The following is a 14,032-nucleotide window of genomic DNA, read 5'->3' as shown; positions in this document are numbered from 1 at the left end:
GACTATGTCCTAGGGCCCAGCTGAGGCTGGAGATGTGGCCTGGTATGGTAGAAAGAGCATGGTCCTGAGTGGACCCGACTTCGCATCCCATCCCTGCTACTTACAGCTCTTGTGGCCTGAGTCCCTGTTAGCTTGTCTGTAAAATGGGAATATTCATATCCACCTCCATAAAGATTAATAAAGAACATTTGCAAGGAAAGCAGAGGCATTCTGCAATTGTTTGTTTCCTTTTCCCCTCCCCCAGCTCCCAAGGCTCTCTGGCAACTGAAATCCATGCTTAGCCACAGAGCCATCCCAAGGCTCCCCTTCAAAATGCTCAGAGCCAGGAAGGGAGGGCCAGCCATTAAGTCCACCTGAGATGATGCACGCACACAGCTCTGACTTTCCCAGCTGTAGGATGGAAATGACGATGTTGTCTTTGTTATTGACTTACTGACACCTGAGAAAAGCAGGGCTCGCAAGGCCTTAGAAAGCAGATTCTGGTTCCAGTCCCTTATTTTAAGAAGGGGAATGGCAGAGCTGGGGAGCTGCTGGCCCAAGGTCACCCAGAGTGTCAGGGGCTAGTAGAGTCATGCTGCAATCCCGGGTGCCTGTGACTTTGCTTCCTTTATGTCAGGAGACACAGGTCCTGGGGGAGGGGCCCCGGCTAAACTCAGAGAGGACCTTCACTGTGGGGAGGCCCCACTGCTCTTAGCCTTAGCAGCCAGAACCAGCCCTGGCACATAGTGGGCATTCAGTAAGTATCTATCGAATGAATGAATGGATGGAGTGGTAGGAAGACAAAGGTGCCTTTCCAAGACAGGATGGTCTCTGTAAGACTATGGTCACCTTGACAAAGAGCCCTCAGAATGTCCCCAGGGCTGAATCCATGTGTCTACTCTGTCTAGTTTGCCTCCTCCAGAGGGCAGCTATGGGAGGAGGTGAAGGGGGATTCCGCAGGGACAAGGGCTGGGGCCACACCTAGAGGGATGGAGGTGAAGTAGCAGGAGAGTTAGGTGAAGGAGGCAGGGAGGCTGGGTGACTTCTGCTGTCAGAGCTCTGTGAGGGAGGGGAGCTCTGTGTTGGGTTGGAGGGAGGGCTTAGTGAAACTGGGGAGGGGCCAGGAGACCCTGAGTCACAGTTGCTCAGAGCCTGGGGACACCTGGGGGGCTCTGCAGGCAAAGGCCACCTCCGCTTCTCACAGGTAGACCACACTCAGCTCTGGCTGCTGGGGATCCTGTTGCCATGGAGATGCAGATGTCTCCTCTGAGAGCATTGGAGGCATTGGGCGTGGCCTGCCCTCAGAGTGGTTTGAAGACTGGGGTGGGGGTGGGGGCGCAATTAGGGCCGCAAAGGGGTTTAGTTAAGATGAGGTCAGGCACACTACCCACCGGCATATGCAGTGGGGTGGCGGCCACTGGATTTGTAGCTCACAGCCCTGAGCTAGAATCCCAATTATTAACTGGTGACCTTGGACAAGGAGCATCACATCTCTGACCTTGAGTTCCATCATCTTTAAAATGGGGTTATTATAGTCTTCATAGGGTGGTTGTGCTGTTCACTTAAGCCTGCACGTGGAAAGAACAGTGCCAGGGCATAGTGAGACCCAGTAAGCGGCAACTATTAATTCTATAATTGGGGTTAGGATTGGGGCTCTGCAGGAGTCTGCCCTGAAGGCAGCAGCTCCCTGCCCTCAACCTGCTCTTTGGGACTCCTGGCTGAGGCTGGAGAGAAGCCTGACTCATCCTCTACAGACACAGGCGTTCAAGAGTCAGGAGTTATGTCATCCTTTGAACATGGGCCTGGAGGCTCTGCCGCAGGCTCATCTGAAAAATAAATAATAACAACTTGAATAATTCACAGAATCTGTGTGAATAATTCACCACGGCCTCCCAAGCACCAGCCGATTAGTCACCACAGACACAGGCTCTGGCCCCGTCTGCCTCTGGCGGCCCCAGCACCCCTTGGGGGTGTGGCCTGGCCACAGGTGCAGGACATGGCAGGAATGAAGGAACGTTGGCGGGGCCCTCCCAAGGCTGCAGGAGTCTGGGGACAGCTGCGGAGGTGGGGGCCATGGTCTCTCCATGGAAGCCAAAGGGAACTCCCCCAAAGTCCCTGAGCTAGTGCTTCCCCTCTCTGTGTTGCGTTTTGGAGATGTAGAGGAAGGTAAGACCTTTCTTGTTATATTTCAGTGACCAGCAGCCATCCCAGTATCTCCCCATGTCAACAGGGACCCCAGGCTTTGAGGTCTCTCAGCTCTGAAATTGATCCTGCAAAGCTCACACTGACCTCTCATGTTTCTTTCTTTTTCTTTCTTTCTTTCTTTCTTTCTTTCTTTCTTTCTTTCTTTCTTTCTTTCTTTCTTTCTTTCTTTCTTTCTTTCTACACTTATTTATTTTTGAGAGACAGAGAGAGACAGAGCATGAGCAGGGAAGAGGCAGAGAGAGAGGGACACACAGAATTGGAAGCAGGTTCCAGGCTCTGAGCTGTCAGCTCAGAGCCAGACGTGGGGCTCAGACCCACGAACTGTGAGATCATGACTTGAGCCAAAGTCAGTCGCTCAACCGACTGAACCACCCAGGTGCCCCCGCCCTCTTATGCTTCTTTCTCCTGGGAGGTAGGATGCCATGGGGGTTAAATGCCTCTACTCAGGACTCAGACAGACCTCAATTCAACCTCCCAGTTACCTCCTGTGTGTCTTGGCCAAGCAGCTCAAACGTTCCTGGTCTCCGTTTCCTTATCTGTAAAATGGGAATTAAAAACACCTACTTCATAACGTTATTATTGCTCTGCAGATGAATGATGTAATGACCATAAATTGCTTAGTGCAATGCCTGGCACATAGTACGTGCTAAAAAACAGTAGCTGTTCTAGATACTCGTTATCTTTCCAAAGATAGCATGTTAGGGACTCAGGGTAGGAAGAGGGCTGCTCAGATGTTGTACACGTTTATACAAAACATGATCTGCAGGCACAAGAGATGGGCACAGACTGCTGGCCAATCCAAGGGACAGGTGGGTGGCCTCCAAAGTCCTCCAAGCAGATGCTCCATTCAAAGCACCCACCATCCTGTCTCTTTCCTCCTCAGCACTTGCCGCTTTGTGATTACTTTCTTAGTAACTTACTTTTTAATTGTGTGCCTTCCCTACTAGACTGTGCGCTCCATGAGGACAGGGATCTCATGTGTCTTACCAGTATCTCTGCAGGCCGTAGAATAATGCCTGGCATTATTTGTTGATAAATGAATAGATTCATCAGCCTACCAGAAGAAAGCCTGTATCACTGGGGGTCAGAGAGGTTTGGGAGACAGTAGCTGGTTTGCAGTTCAGAGTGGGGATGATGGTTTTAGGGCTGGCTCCTGCCAGATTGGCTGCAGGAGTGAGGACAATGCCTATCTCTCCCTGTCTCCCCCACCTTGCAGGTAAGTCTTCCCCAGACCAACAGTACCAGGGAGGCTTAGTGGTGGCACAGGCTCGCTGCGTCTTCCCCAGTAATGATTTAATCGCTTGTTTAGAACTTCCTGTGGCATTAATGATTACTCCCCCAGAACAGGGGGAATAATTGGCTGTGTTCTCGCGGTGAGCAAGCTCCCTGTTAGTGGGGAGCTGAGCCCGTTCTTCTGTAATCTTCTGCTCTCACCTGCCTGCCACTCACTAGTAGGGTGATGGAGATGGATGAGCTCATGTGTGCAGAGTTGCTGGGAAGCCACCTGGAGGCTGCAGGGCCTGGCTGGGGCTGGGAGGCTGCAGGGAGATGGGGAGACTGAGAAAGAGATGCTGCGCAGGAATGCAGACTGCTGGAGAGAGAGCAAGAGCCTAGAGACAGTGAGAGAATGATACTGGGAATCGGCGATTTTGAGCCAAGTGATTCCCCAGCTCAGCTCCTAGCTTCCAGTTATTTCCAGCTGCCTCGCCCTTGCTGTTTTGCAAATGCTTCTGTGCATGAATGTGTACCCTCCTGTCTGCACAGAGGTGGGCATCTCTAATGCAGCAGTTCTCAAAGAGTGGTACCCAGACCAGCAGCAGCAGTAGCACTTGGCATTTGCTTGAAATGCACATTCTAAGGCCCCACCTCAGACCTACTGAATCAGAAACCCGACGTGGAGCCTAGCACTCTAATAAGCTTTTTAGGTGACTCTGGTGCGCCCAGGTGTGAGATGCCCTCCTCGAACTTACAGTATGTAGAGATGTGTGAGGTGGTGCATGTGCTGTATGGGCATGACCATGTGTACATACATGTAGGTGTCTGTGTGAGCATTCAGACCCCTGTCCCCAGCGAGATGCCAGAAAAGAAAAGGCCCAGGCAAGCAGAAAACAGAGGCTACCAGAGGACCCAGGGCCAGGGCTGCTGTCTGCAAAGAGAGGGCTCAGGTCCAGCTATTAACTGCCTCACAATAGCCACCTATTCCTGTGTGGCTGCAAACGTCCTGCCTGGGGATGTGAGGGGGCTAACAGGGGCCTCCTGTCCCTGCCAGGGCCTCAATAAAGTAAGATCTGTTGACAGCTGCTGGCCTCGGCCCTGACATCCCAACATGGCTCAAAGAAGGACCCAATCTGACCCCACTACTCCAGGGACTTGGAGTCCTAGGGTCCTTTCCCAGCTCCACTCCTCCATGAATCATTTCTTTTGGGCTTTGAGGAAATAAATTTTCAGAGATTAAGCAAATTTAAGGAGGACTATGCAGGGCTGGGGGGTGGGGGGAGAATGAATTATCACCTGAGAGCCAAGAGGGGCAGTACCTACCCACAGGAGCAGCCAGCAACAGGAGCATTTGGGCTTATGCCCCAATATTTTGTATTTCAGAAAGGGCGAGTGGGAGGCAGGGTGGAGTGAAAGCAAGCCCTGGAAATTCGAATAGCTCTGAGTGTGAGGGTATTACAGGGGGAGAAGAGTGGAGGGGAGGATAAAGATGGAGGGTGGGGAAGGAAGAGGCATAAGGAATAAACGGTTGAAGCAGAGGGTAGGAAGCCAAGGGAGGGGGGCAGACTGAGAGAAGTAACGGAGGAAGGTACAGGGGAGGGGAAGGGGCAAAAGCAGAGAACGGAGAGGGAGACACTGTGGGTAGAGGAGAGAAGGGAAGGAGAGTGGGGAGGCCCAGGCAGCAGGGTAATGAGAGTGGTGACCCCACAGGGGGCTGTAGGGAGCAGGATGGGGGAAAGGTATTAAGGGCTGGGGATGCCCAATGCTCAGGGAGGAGAGGGGAGGGCATGGGAGCCTCTCCCACCCTAAGCTAACCTGAAGAAAGGGGTGTGGACATGAGATCCGTGAAGAATCTGAAACAAATGAGAATGTGAGCTGCTGTTGAGTTTTGTATTTAACAAGGCAAACAAATGGAAGGAGTATGAATAATTAGGAAGTAATGAAGACCTTGCAAAAATAGCTTTTTCTTTAAAAAAAAAAAAGGTAACAAAGAAAACACTCAGAAAACCAGAACATATGCAAATTGCCCATCTTGGGCAGGTGAGTGAGTCAGCAAGCCAAGACACCGGGTCCCTAACAGCCCAGCTGGGCCTGGGATGTGGGGTGGGGGAGGTGGAGGGAAAGGGGCAGGGGGAGGAATTGGCAGGACAGCCAGATGCTGCCACAGTAGGTTGGGAGGCTGAGATCATGTACCTTCCCCGTGCTTCCCAGCCTGCTGCTCTCTCTGCCGGAGTACCCAGGACCCATTTGGTGGAGACCATGGCAGCCCCCAGCAGTGATGCTGACCTCACACGTCTATGCCGGAACCCCAGCATCTCTCGCTTCCTTTAATTACCACTGGGGACCCATCATCCATTAATTCCATGCAACCCTTCCTGAACTCCTTTCTATTTTCAGCTTGCGAAGACCCCTTGAGGGTAACAAATTCCCGAAGTTGGATAGCAGCTGTGTCGAGCAGGACTTCCCTTTAGAAATCCTCAATTAAGTAACTAACTTCAGAAGGGACCTCCTTGTTCTGGGCCACTGTTTCTTTACCAGTAAACTCGGGCGGTTTGGGTCAATATTCTCCCCACCCACCCCCAGTGTTTCCAACAGGCCCTTTGCTCCCACATTCCAAATATTCTGAGCTTTGGGGTCAGACAGACTTGGGTCCAAATAGGAGCTCTACCACTTCCCAGCTGTGTGACCTTTGAGCAAGTCACTTATCTTTCTGTCCTTAGTGTTTCCATCTGAAAAATAATTATATTGCCTCTTTCTTTTTTTATTAAAAACATTTTTAATGTTTATTTTTGAGAGAGAGAGAGTGAGAGCATGTGGGCACGCTAGCAGGGAAAGGGTACAGAGAGAGAGGGAGACAGAGAATCTGAAGCAGGCTCCACACTATCAGTGCAAAGCCTGATGTGGGGCTCAAACTCACGAACTGTGAGATCATGACCTGAGCCCAAGTCAGATGCTTAAACAACAAAGCCACCCAGGTACCTCTCTGTTGCCTCTTTCAAAGATCAGGATGTGATGGAATAATGTATGTAAGTCACTTATTTTCCCAGCATGTAATGACTTGTGGCTCTGCACCAGGCACTATTCTAGGCCTTGGTGAGAAAACAGTGAACAAGATAGGGAGGCTGCTACCCTCAGGGAGCTTACATTCCCAGGAGGATGTGCGGAGATGACCATAGGCCAAGAAACAAATCACTACAGTGATTGCAAAGAGCAGTGGAGTTCTAAGGACAATAAGAAGGTGATGGAGGGGTGGGGGACAGATGGCTGCTCAGGGAAGGCCTCTCTGTTGAAATGACATTTGAGCTGAGAAGAAGCCAGATAAGTGGATCTGGGGGAGGAATTTTTGTAATTATTCTCTGGATTTGCAAGTAGTTCAGGGCCACATTTTCTATCTCCTGCATGGTTTCACAGGATCTGACCTCCCCCACCAAGCCTCATCCCCGTCCCCTTCCTTCTCTGGTTTCCCCCTCTCCGTGGGTGGAGCTCCCATGTCTGTTAATGAGTCCCAGGCCTGAAAAGCCGTGGAGGAGCTGAGCAGCTGAGAGCCGTGCCTTCCTCTTCCCTCACTCCTTCACTCCCACGCTGTCCCTCCTCTGCTTCTCTCCCCTTGCTGCCTGCCCAGGGTGATGGATGCCTCCTTCCCAGGGCTGAGTCATTTGCTGCCTCTTATAAGCGCCAGGCCATGTCTCTGCCACCACCCTCCCCCAGGCCCCTGTGGGGAGGCAGATTGATAGGGGGTTTCCCCAGGGACATGCGTGCATTCTGCTTCACTCTGGCTCCTGGGCTGCAGGAGTAGAGGCTACCACTCAGAGGCTCAGAGCCACTTTCTTCAAGGCACTCAGGAAAGCTGAGGCCCAGAAGGGAGAAGGTAATCCTAAGGTTGTGCCAGCACTGGCAGTGGCTGAGCAGGGGCCTGAGACCAGAACTTCAGACTCTATGTCCAGTGCCCTTTTTCCTGGCACTCCAGGCTACTTGCCTACATTTAGGGCTTTGCCAGCATCTCTCTTTCTACAAATATTTACCAAACCCCTACTATGTAACAGGCACTGTGTTGGGCTCTAGGGATCAATAATAAGTAGAAAGAATAATTAGTTCCTGGCTTCCTGGAGCTTACTGTCTGATGGGCTAGACAGGGGTTCATCAGCCATTCACTCACATGTAACGGAAGAGAAGCATTTCTCACACAACAGCATTGCAGGCAAAAGAAACAGCAGCTACAAAGGTCCTGAGGTATGAATAAGCCAGTCGTGTTGGGGAGCAGAAAGAAGGTCTGATCGCTGAAATGAGGTGGGGAAATTGAGTGATGAGGGATACAGTTGCAGGGTGAAATCATCAAGGTCTGTGTGTAGACACACATAGGTTAAAGTGAGGAGGTGAGCTGATGAGCAAGGGGTTCAACACTGACTGCTCTTGGGAACAGGGGGTGGCAGGCTGCTGCTTAGAGTCACAGTGGATGGGAGCAGTGCACCCCCCTCCCCGCCCCGGACTTAAAGAAGGGCCTGAATGAAAATCTGCCTGCTGCTCCTTGAAGCCAAGATACAGGTCCAGGCAGAGCCTCTCCCCTGACAATACACAGTCCCGTAAGAGATTTCCAGAACCACCCCCTCCCCCACACCCCCACCCAAGAAAAGAAGTGGGCTGTGCCTCTTAGGCATAGTGATGAACAGGTGTTGTTTGGCAGGCATTTCCGAGACTGGAGGGTGTTTCTGAATTGGAGGGGGGGCTGAGCCCCTCTGTCTTGGCCTCATTTCTGGGACTCACGCAGCCCCTCCCTGGGGCAGCCAGACTTGGAGGGGGGTGGGGCTTCAGCAAGTGAGATACAGAGAGGAGCTATTTAAAGCTGCCGGCAGCTCGCCCCTTCTGTTCACGGCTCTGCCGCTCTGCCGGGTGGGAGCTGCCATCGTCACGCACCCACCGGCGCCACAGGAACACAGCAGCCCAGTGCACCCACACAGAGACTGGGCGGGGGGTGGGGGGTGGTCTCTGTGCATCTCCACAGCCTGCCAGGGGTCCTGCTGCTTGTAGGGCAGGGCTGATGAGACAGCAGAGGACCCTGGCCAGCCCCTCACTGCCACCCCATGTTATCATCCACAGCCCAAGAAAATAGCCTAAATTTAGGTCAACCTCCCCTCCCCCCATTGGCTACAAAGGTAACCAATTAACGGCTTTCTAAGGGTGTCGGTGGAGGCAGGGCATCTTGAGGTCCATGCAGGACTGGAAGTGCTTCTTGCACTCTGGAAGGCTGTCCCAGGCTTTGGGGGAAGAGCTATAAGCACCCAGCTCCATCACTCCCACCTCCCAGGGCCCCACCCCAGGGTTTGTCTGTGGGGGCTTTGCAGCATCTGCAGGGGTTTAGAACACAACCTGTGGAGGCCAATGGCCCCGGTACGAATACAGGCAGGTGACTTAACATATGTGACCCTCAGTTTCTTTCTCTGGAAAGTGGGGATAACAATAATGCCCGCCTCGTAGATCATTGTGAAAATTTTCTTTGAATTAAAAACGTACAGAGCCTCCCTAAAGGCTAGCACAGAGTAAGCTACCAGTAATTTTGCCAATAGTGCTATCTTCATTATGATATATTTTAAAATTGGCCTCCTCTCTCCTAACTCCAAGATAACAGTGGCCCCCACCAGGCCCCTGCAGATATAGACATGGGATGAAGGTCCTGGGGAAGAGAAGTGGCTGGCAAATTTGGCCCTAAGTTGACTGCATGTACTATCTATGGCCCGGACACACAGGCCCTGGGCACCAGCAGTGCTGACTCGAATGTGCTGGAGACTGCGTCCCTGCTCTGATCCTCACCAGCAGAACACCCAGCTCACAGACCCCAAGCTCAGGAACTACCACAGGCTTCTCAGGCAATCTGCCAATTCCAGCAGACCAGGACGAGTGGGAACTAGACCACTTCTTTCTGGACCACACAGACATGTCTCGGCAGGGTTATCCCTGAAATACAGTCTGTCCACCCTCAGGTCCAGACCAGGGGATATATAGGAGAATGTCCTAAATGGAAAGGGCAGTTAGCAACTCAAAGCTGCTCAGGGGAGAGGAGAGATGGACAAGCCTAGAGACTGAGAGGTGAGGGGCTAGAAGCAGCAAAGGAACAACAGGAGCAGGGAGGCCTGGCAGGGGGTACCAATGGGGAGATGGGTGAGGGGCAGGCAAGGGGAGGCCCCAAGGAGCCCCATCCCATGGCCTTTCATTTCATCCACGTTCCCGATCCATCCCATAGTTCCTTTATCCACATTTACCATCCCTTGAATCCTTAGCCAATGTCCTATAACTCTATCCCAGGTCCCCTCCATCCCACCCACAGTTCCCTTCATCCCACCCAATGCCCCCTTCTCTCCCCACCCTTTACTGAAACTTCTTCCCATTTGCTCCATCCAGTGCACATTATTGCATCCTGTGACCCCCACTCCCTCATTCCATTATCCCACCTAGGGTCCTTTCTAGGTAGCCCGGGTCCTCCGTGAAAGTCCCAGAACTCCATCTTGAGCTCAGCTCCCTTTTCTGGGTCCCCATCACCCCCTTCCGTCATCGTGTTCCGCAGCCAGCCGCCTGGGAGCTGAATCAGAGCCATAGAGCTAACATTTGCACACACGTCTCTCCAGATGACAGGCAAGATGGGCCTTCTGCCCTCGGCCCACACACACCCGTGCTCAGGAAGCAGAGAGAGCCAGGGCTGCACCCCACATGGGCTGGGAAGAGGGCTGGTGGGGGGCCCTTCCCTTCTGGGTAACTGGCCTGACCTGGCTCCTTGGGCCTTTGCTCAAGGATGGGCACACCGTTTAGGGATGGAAAAAGATACTGCAGTTGGCAGAGAGAGACAGCAAGAGAGTTAATATCATTGACAGGGACAGAGCAGGAAAACGGAAGAAACAAGCATAGAGACTGAATAGAGACAGAATCCAAGAGACCAAAACAGGAGAAAGAAAGAAAGAAGGACTGAGGAGAGAATGCACAGAGAAGGAAGCAGATGATCAAAAGGATGGGGAGGCATTGCAAGTAGAGGGTGGGGAGGAAAAGAGACCCCAAGAAGAAACAGGAGCTGTCACCCAGGAGTGAGAGCTCAGACACTGCCAGGAGCCCCAGCAAACCCTGAGGGGACATGCTTCAGACACATTCAGGGAAAATAACCCATGGCTTCCTCAGAAGGACCCAGGGCTGTACCCAGAGAGGAGAAGCAGAAGTGGTTCCCAGGCCGCCTGCGGCCGGAGGGGAGCTGCTCACAGTTGAGCCTGAAGAGACAAGTGAAGACCACATAGCCCCTTGCCTGGCAGAGCCCAGACCCAGGAGTTCTGCTGGGAACGCTTGACCTGATCCCAGGAGAGGCCTTCTGATGTCTGATGCCCACTCAGCCATCTTTGGCTGACAGCATCGTTTCTGCCCAGTCATATTCATAATAGCTACTATTTACTTGAACACCTACTATGTGCCAGGTGTTTAGGTGCCAGGGATGGAGGGGACCTGGGACAGAGTAACAGGACATTGGCTAAGGACTCAGGGGATGGTCAATGTGGGTAAAGGGGCTATGGGATGGATCAGGAACATGGATGCAGTGAAAGGCCATGGGATGGGGCTCCTTGGGGCCTCCCTTTTAATCCTTTCACCCCAATCCTCTCCTATCCCTTTTAATCCTTTCACCCAAAATGCTTGCAAGGCCAACCTCAGTGCTACTTCCATTTTACAGATCAGAAAACTGAGACTCAAAAACATAAAGAGCCTTGTCTAGATCTGTCTAACTCCACCACATGATCCATAAGCCTCTGCTTTTCTGGCAGTACTACGAGGTTCCATCTCTGCTCTAACATTTTGTGATTCTGCAGTTTTCCCAACACATACATGTGGGTGGACCCTGGGACACACACACATATACGGGTGCTCCCAGGGGGGCTTGGTATCTATCTGTCCTTTATCTGCCCCTTGGTTTCCTCACCCCCAGACCCCAGCATCTCTTGCTTCCCCTCCGCAGTAGCTCAGATCACCTCCTTCTAGCTCAGCAGCTAAGAACAAGGATGACGTCATTGCTTTTATTTAAAGAAAAGGGCTGAGCTGGAGCTTTAGGATGGGGGTCCACGTGGGAGCAGGAGCCAAGTGACTGGCCATCTCAGCTCCTGGCCCAGTCTCTTCTGTCTCTTCGACTGCCATCTGCTGAGTGGCTTCATGACCCTGCCCCATCCCCTGAGAAGCACCCCGGTGAGGGCTCTGCTCAGCATGGGAGCAGTAGGGGAGAGACCAGTGGGTGAAGGAAAGAAGGTGCCAGAGTTCTGTGAGGATAGTGCATTTGTTATAGAGTATTAGGGTCAAGGAACATGCTGCTGTTAAAGCCAAACTGCAGGGGAAACTGAGGCTCCAGGACATTAAGTGAGTTATCCAAGCTGGTTATCTATACATGGCAAGCCAGTAGGATAGTGGGGGGGGGGGGAGATTAAATGGGAGGCTCATACAGTGGCTAGGACTAAGTTCTTCCTCTTTCCACTCTAAAGGTCTCTCTAACCACCTGTTTCTCTCTAGAACACCTGAGGGGGGGCATCAGTGAGGAAAGAGCCCAGGAATGAAATTGGCTCAGCTTTCCCTAGGCTCCCAATTCCCTTCCAGGGCCTATCTTCCCTGGTCACCCACGCATGACCTCTCCACAGTATCTCTAACCCTTGCTGGCTGCAGCCTCCCTCCCTTTTGGGGGCCTCTTTTGGGGGGATGTGGAGCATTTATTACTTATTTACATCTAGCAATATCATTGAGAGGTTGGTATAACTATTAGCATCCCCATTTTACAGCCAAGGCAACCGAGGTTTGCAAAGGGTGAGCAGCCTGCCCCTGTCACACACCTGGTAAGTGGCAGACCCAGGGTGCAAATCCTGGGTTTGTTGTGCTCCAAAGCCACTGTCCTCTGCTTCTTGCTATTCTGCAGGACTCTCTCTTGGATCCCTCAAGACCCCCATAGCTCCCCTGCACTCCCTAACACTCTAATGAGCCTAATGAGTCTATTAGGAGTCTATGAGCCCCTCTTCTCTGCGACTTTGTCCCAGCAAAAAGCTCCAGAGCAGGAGATTGGGATTACCACCTTCTGTTCCCCAGTCCATTCCTGGGGTCCCCAATCCAGGCAGCTTTCTGTGAGCTCCTGCCAGAAGCAAGCAGAGATACTCATTCTATATTTTATTTAGCCACTAATTGCCTGCATTTAAAAGGCAGCACAGTGCCACAGTTGTCCCCTGTTTCATGCCCTGATGCCTGTTTCTGCATGAAGGGACACTGGGGCAGGGGAACGAGTAGCAGAGGGGCCATGGTCTCCCCAATGACAGCTTTAAAAGCCTGACCCCAGCACTGAGTGCCAGAGGATGTCAGGTTGTCACCCTGAGAAGCGAGAAGGGGCATGCAAGGGCTAGGACCTCTGCGGAAAGGAAGAGAAAGGTCAGAGCCCTGACAAGGGCCAGGAAGGAGTGGGAGGGGTGCTCCATGTCCCCACTCACCCCTAGGATGAGGGCCCTGCTGATGGAGTCCTACCCAGAATGCCTTGGGTTTTGCTCAGTTCTCAAAGCTGGAAGACTGCAATAAAACAGCTGCTTGAAAAAGGACATAGCACAGTCCTCAGCCCCATCCGCTGGGATCAGGAAGGAGACAATACGTGAGCCTTGCCTCTGCCTGACAGCAAGAAATGGGAATTGAAGAGGGTAAGGGTGGGAAGGTGGAGGTAAGTGGATGAGACAAGTGGTAGATGGCAGGTGAGTTCTAAGACAGCCCTGGTTGTCCAACTGGGTTTTCTGCTTACTGAGAAAGTGCACACACTGGTCAGTGAAGAGAAAACTTGGTTTCCACCCTTCCGCAATCTAACGCTTTTTATTAAAAAAAAATTTTTTAATGTTTATTTACTTTTGAGAGAGAGAGAAACAGAGCATGAGTAGGGGAAGGGCAGAGAGAGAGAAAGACACAGAATCTGAAGCAGGCTCCAGCCTCTAAACTGTCAGCGCAGAGCCCAATGTGTGGCTCAAACTCAAGAACTGTGAGATCATGACCTGAGCCAAAGTCAAACGCTCAACTGACTGAGCTACTCAGGCGCCCCTTTCCCGATCTAATTCTGAGCCAAATGTTGTCTCACCTGACCTTAGCTCTCACACAAACAGCAGACCAATTGACCCTTACCTCATCTCCAACCCTAATTAATACCAACCCCCATCCCGGCTACAACTCCCCCCCATCCCATTCCCTGCTATCAAAATCAAGCCAAAGTCCACCTTGAATTCTTACCCTAACAGCAATAATAATCAATCTCATTTCCAACTCCAGCTCTCACCTACCACTGTGAATCCTCATACTAGTCTCCACCCCTGGGGAAGGGTGGTCCCCACCACACCTCTCACCTGCCTTTCCAGCCCTTACCTCCCATCTGACCCAGCCCTTTCTCCAGCCCATGTTGACCTCCTAGCTGCACCTGGTGCCAGCACCTCATCCTAGCACTACACCTGGCCTCTGGCTTAGTCCTGTGGCACCAGACAAGACTGCATGTGGGTTAGAAGGCTGCCATCTTGAGCCCAAGCCACCAAACCATGGGAACTTTGGGGTGGTGCCTCCCATTTCTCAGAATGCTCCAGGTCCCAGCTCTGAGTGCAGGAGTCTGGGCCCTTCCTGC

At 52.2% G+C, this 14,032-nt stretch overlaps 1 long non-coding RNA gene across 1 annotated transcript in view; it reads right to left on the bottom strand.

Annotated features, from left to right (window-relative positions):
- Positions 1 to 2,659: 2,659 nt before the first annotated feature.
- The window catches only part of LOC144235283 (uncharacterized), a 95,404-nt gene continuing 84,031 nt past the window's right edge, over positions 2,660 to 14,032 (bottom strand). The window contains exon 5 of the long non-coding RNA XR_013336174.1: positions 2,660 to 2,720. This is a non-coding gene — a long non-coding RNA (uncharacterized LOC144235283). The remainder of the gene's footprint in view (positions 2,721 to 14,032) is intronic.

This window comes from Crocuta crocuta, unplaced genomic scaffold (assembly GCF_008692635.1).
Source record: "Crocuta crocuta isolate KB4526 unplaced genomic scaffold, BGI_CrCroc_1.0 scaffold64, whole genome shotgun sequence".
NCBI classification, from domain to species: Eukaryota; Metazoa; Chordata; class Mammalia; order Carnivora; family Hyaenidae; genus Crocuta; species Crocuta crocuta.
This window is presented reverse-complemented; position numbering and strand designations above follow the sequence as displayed.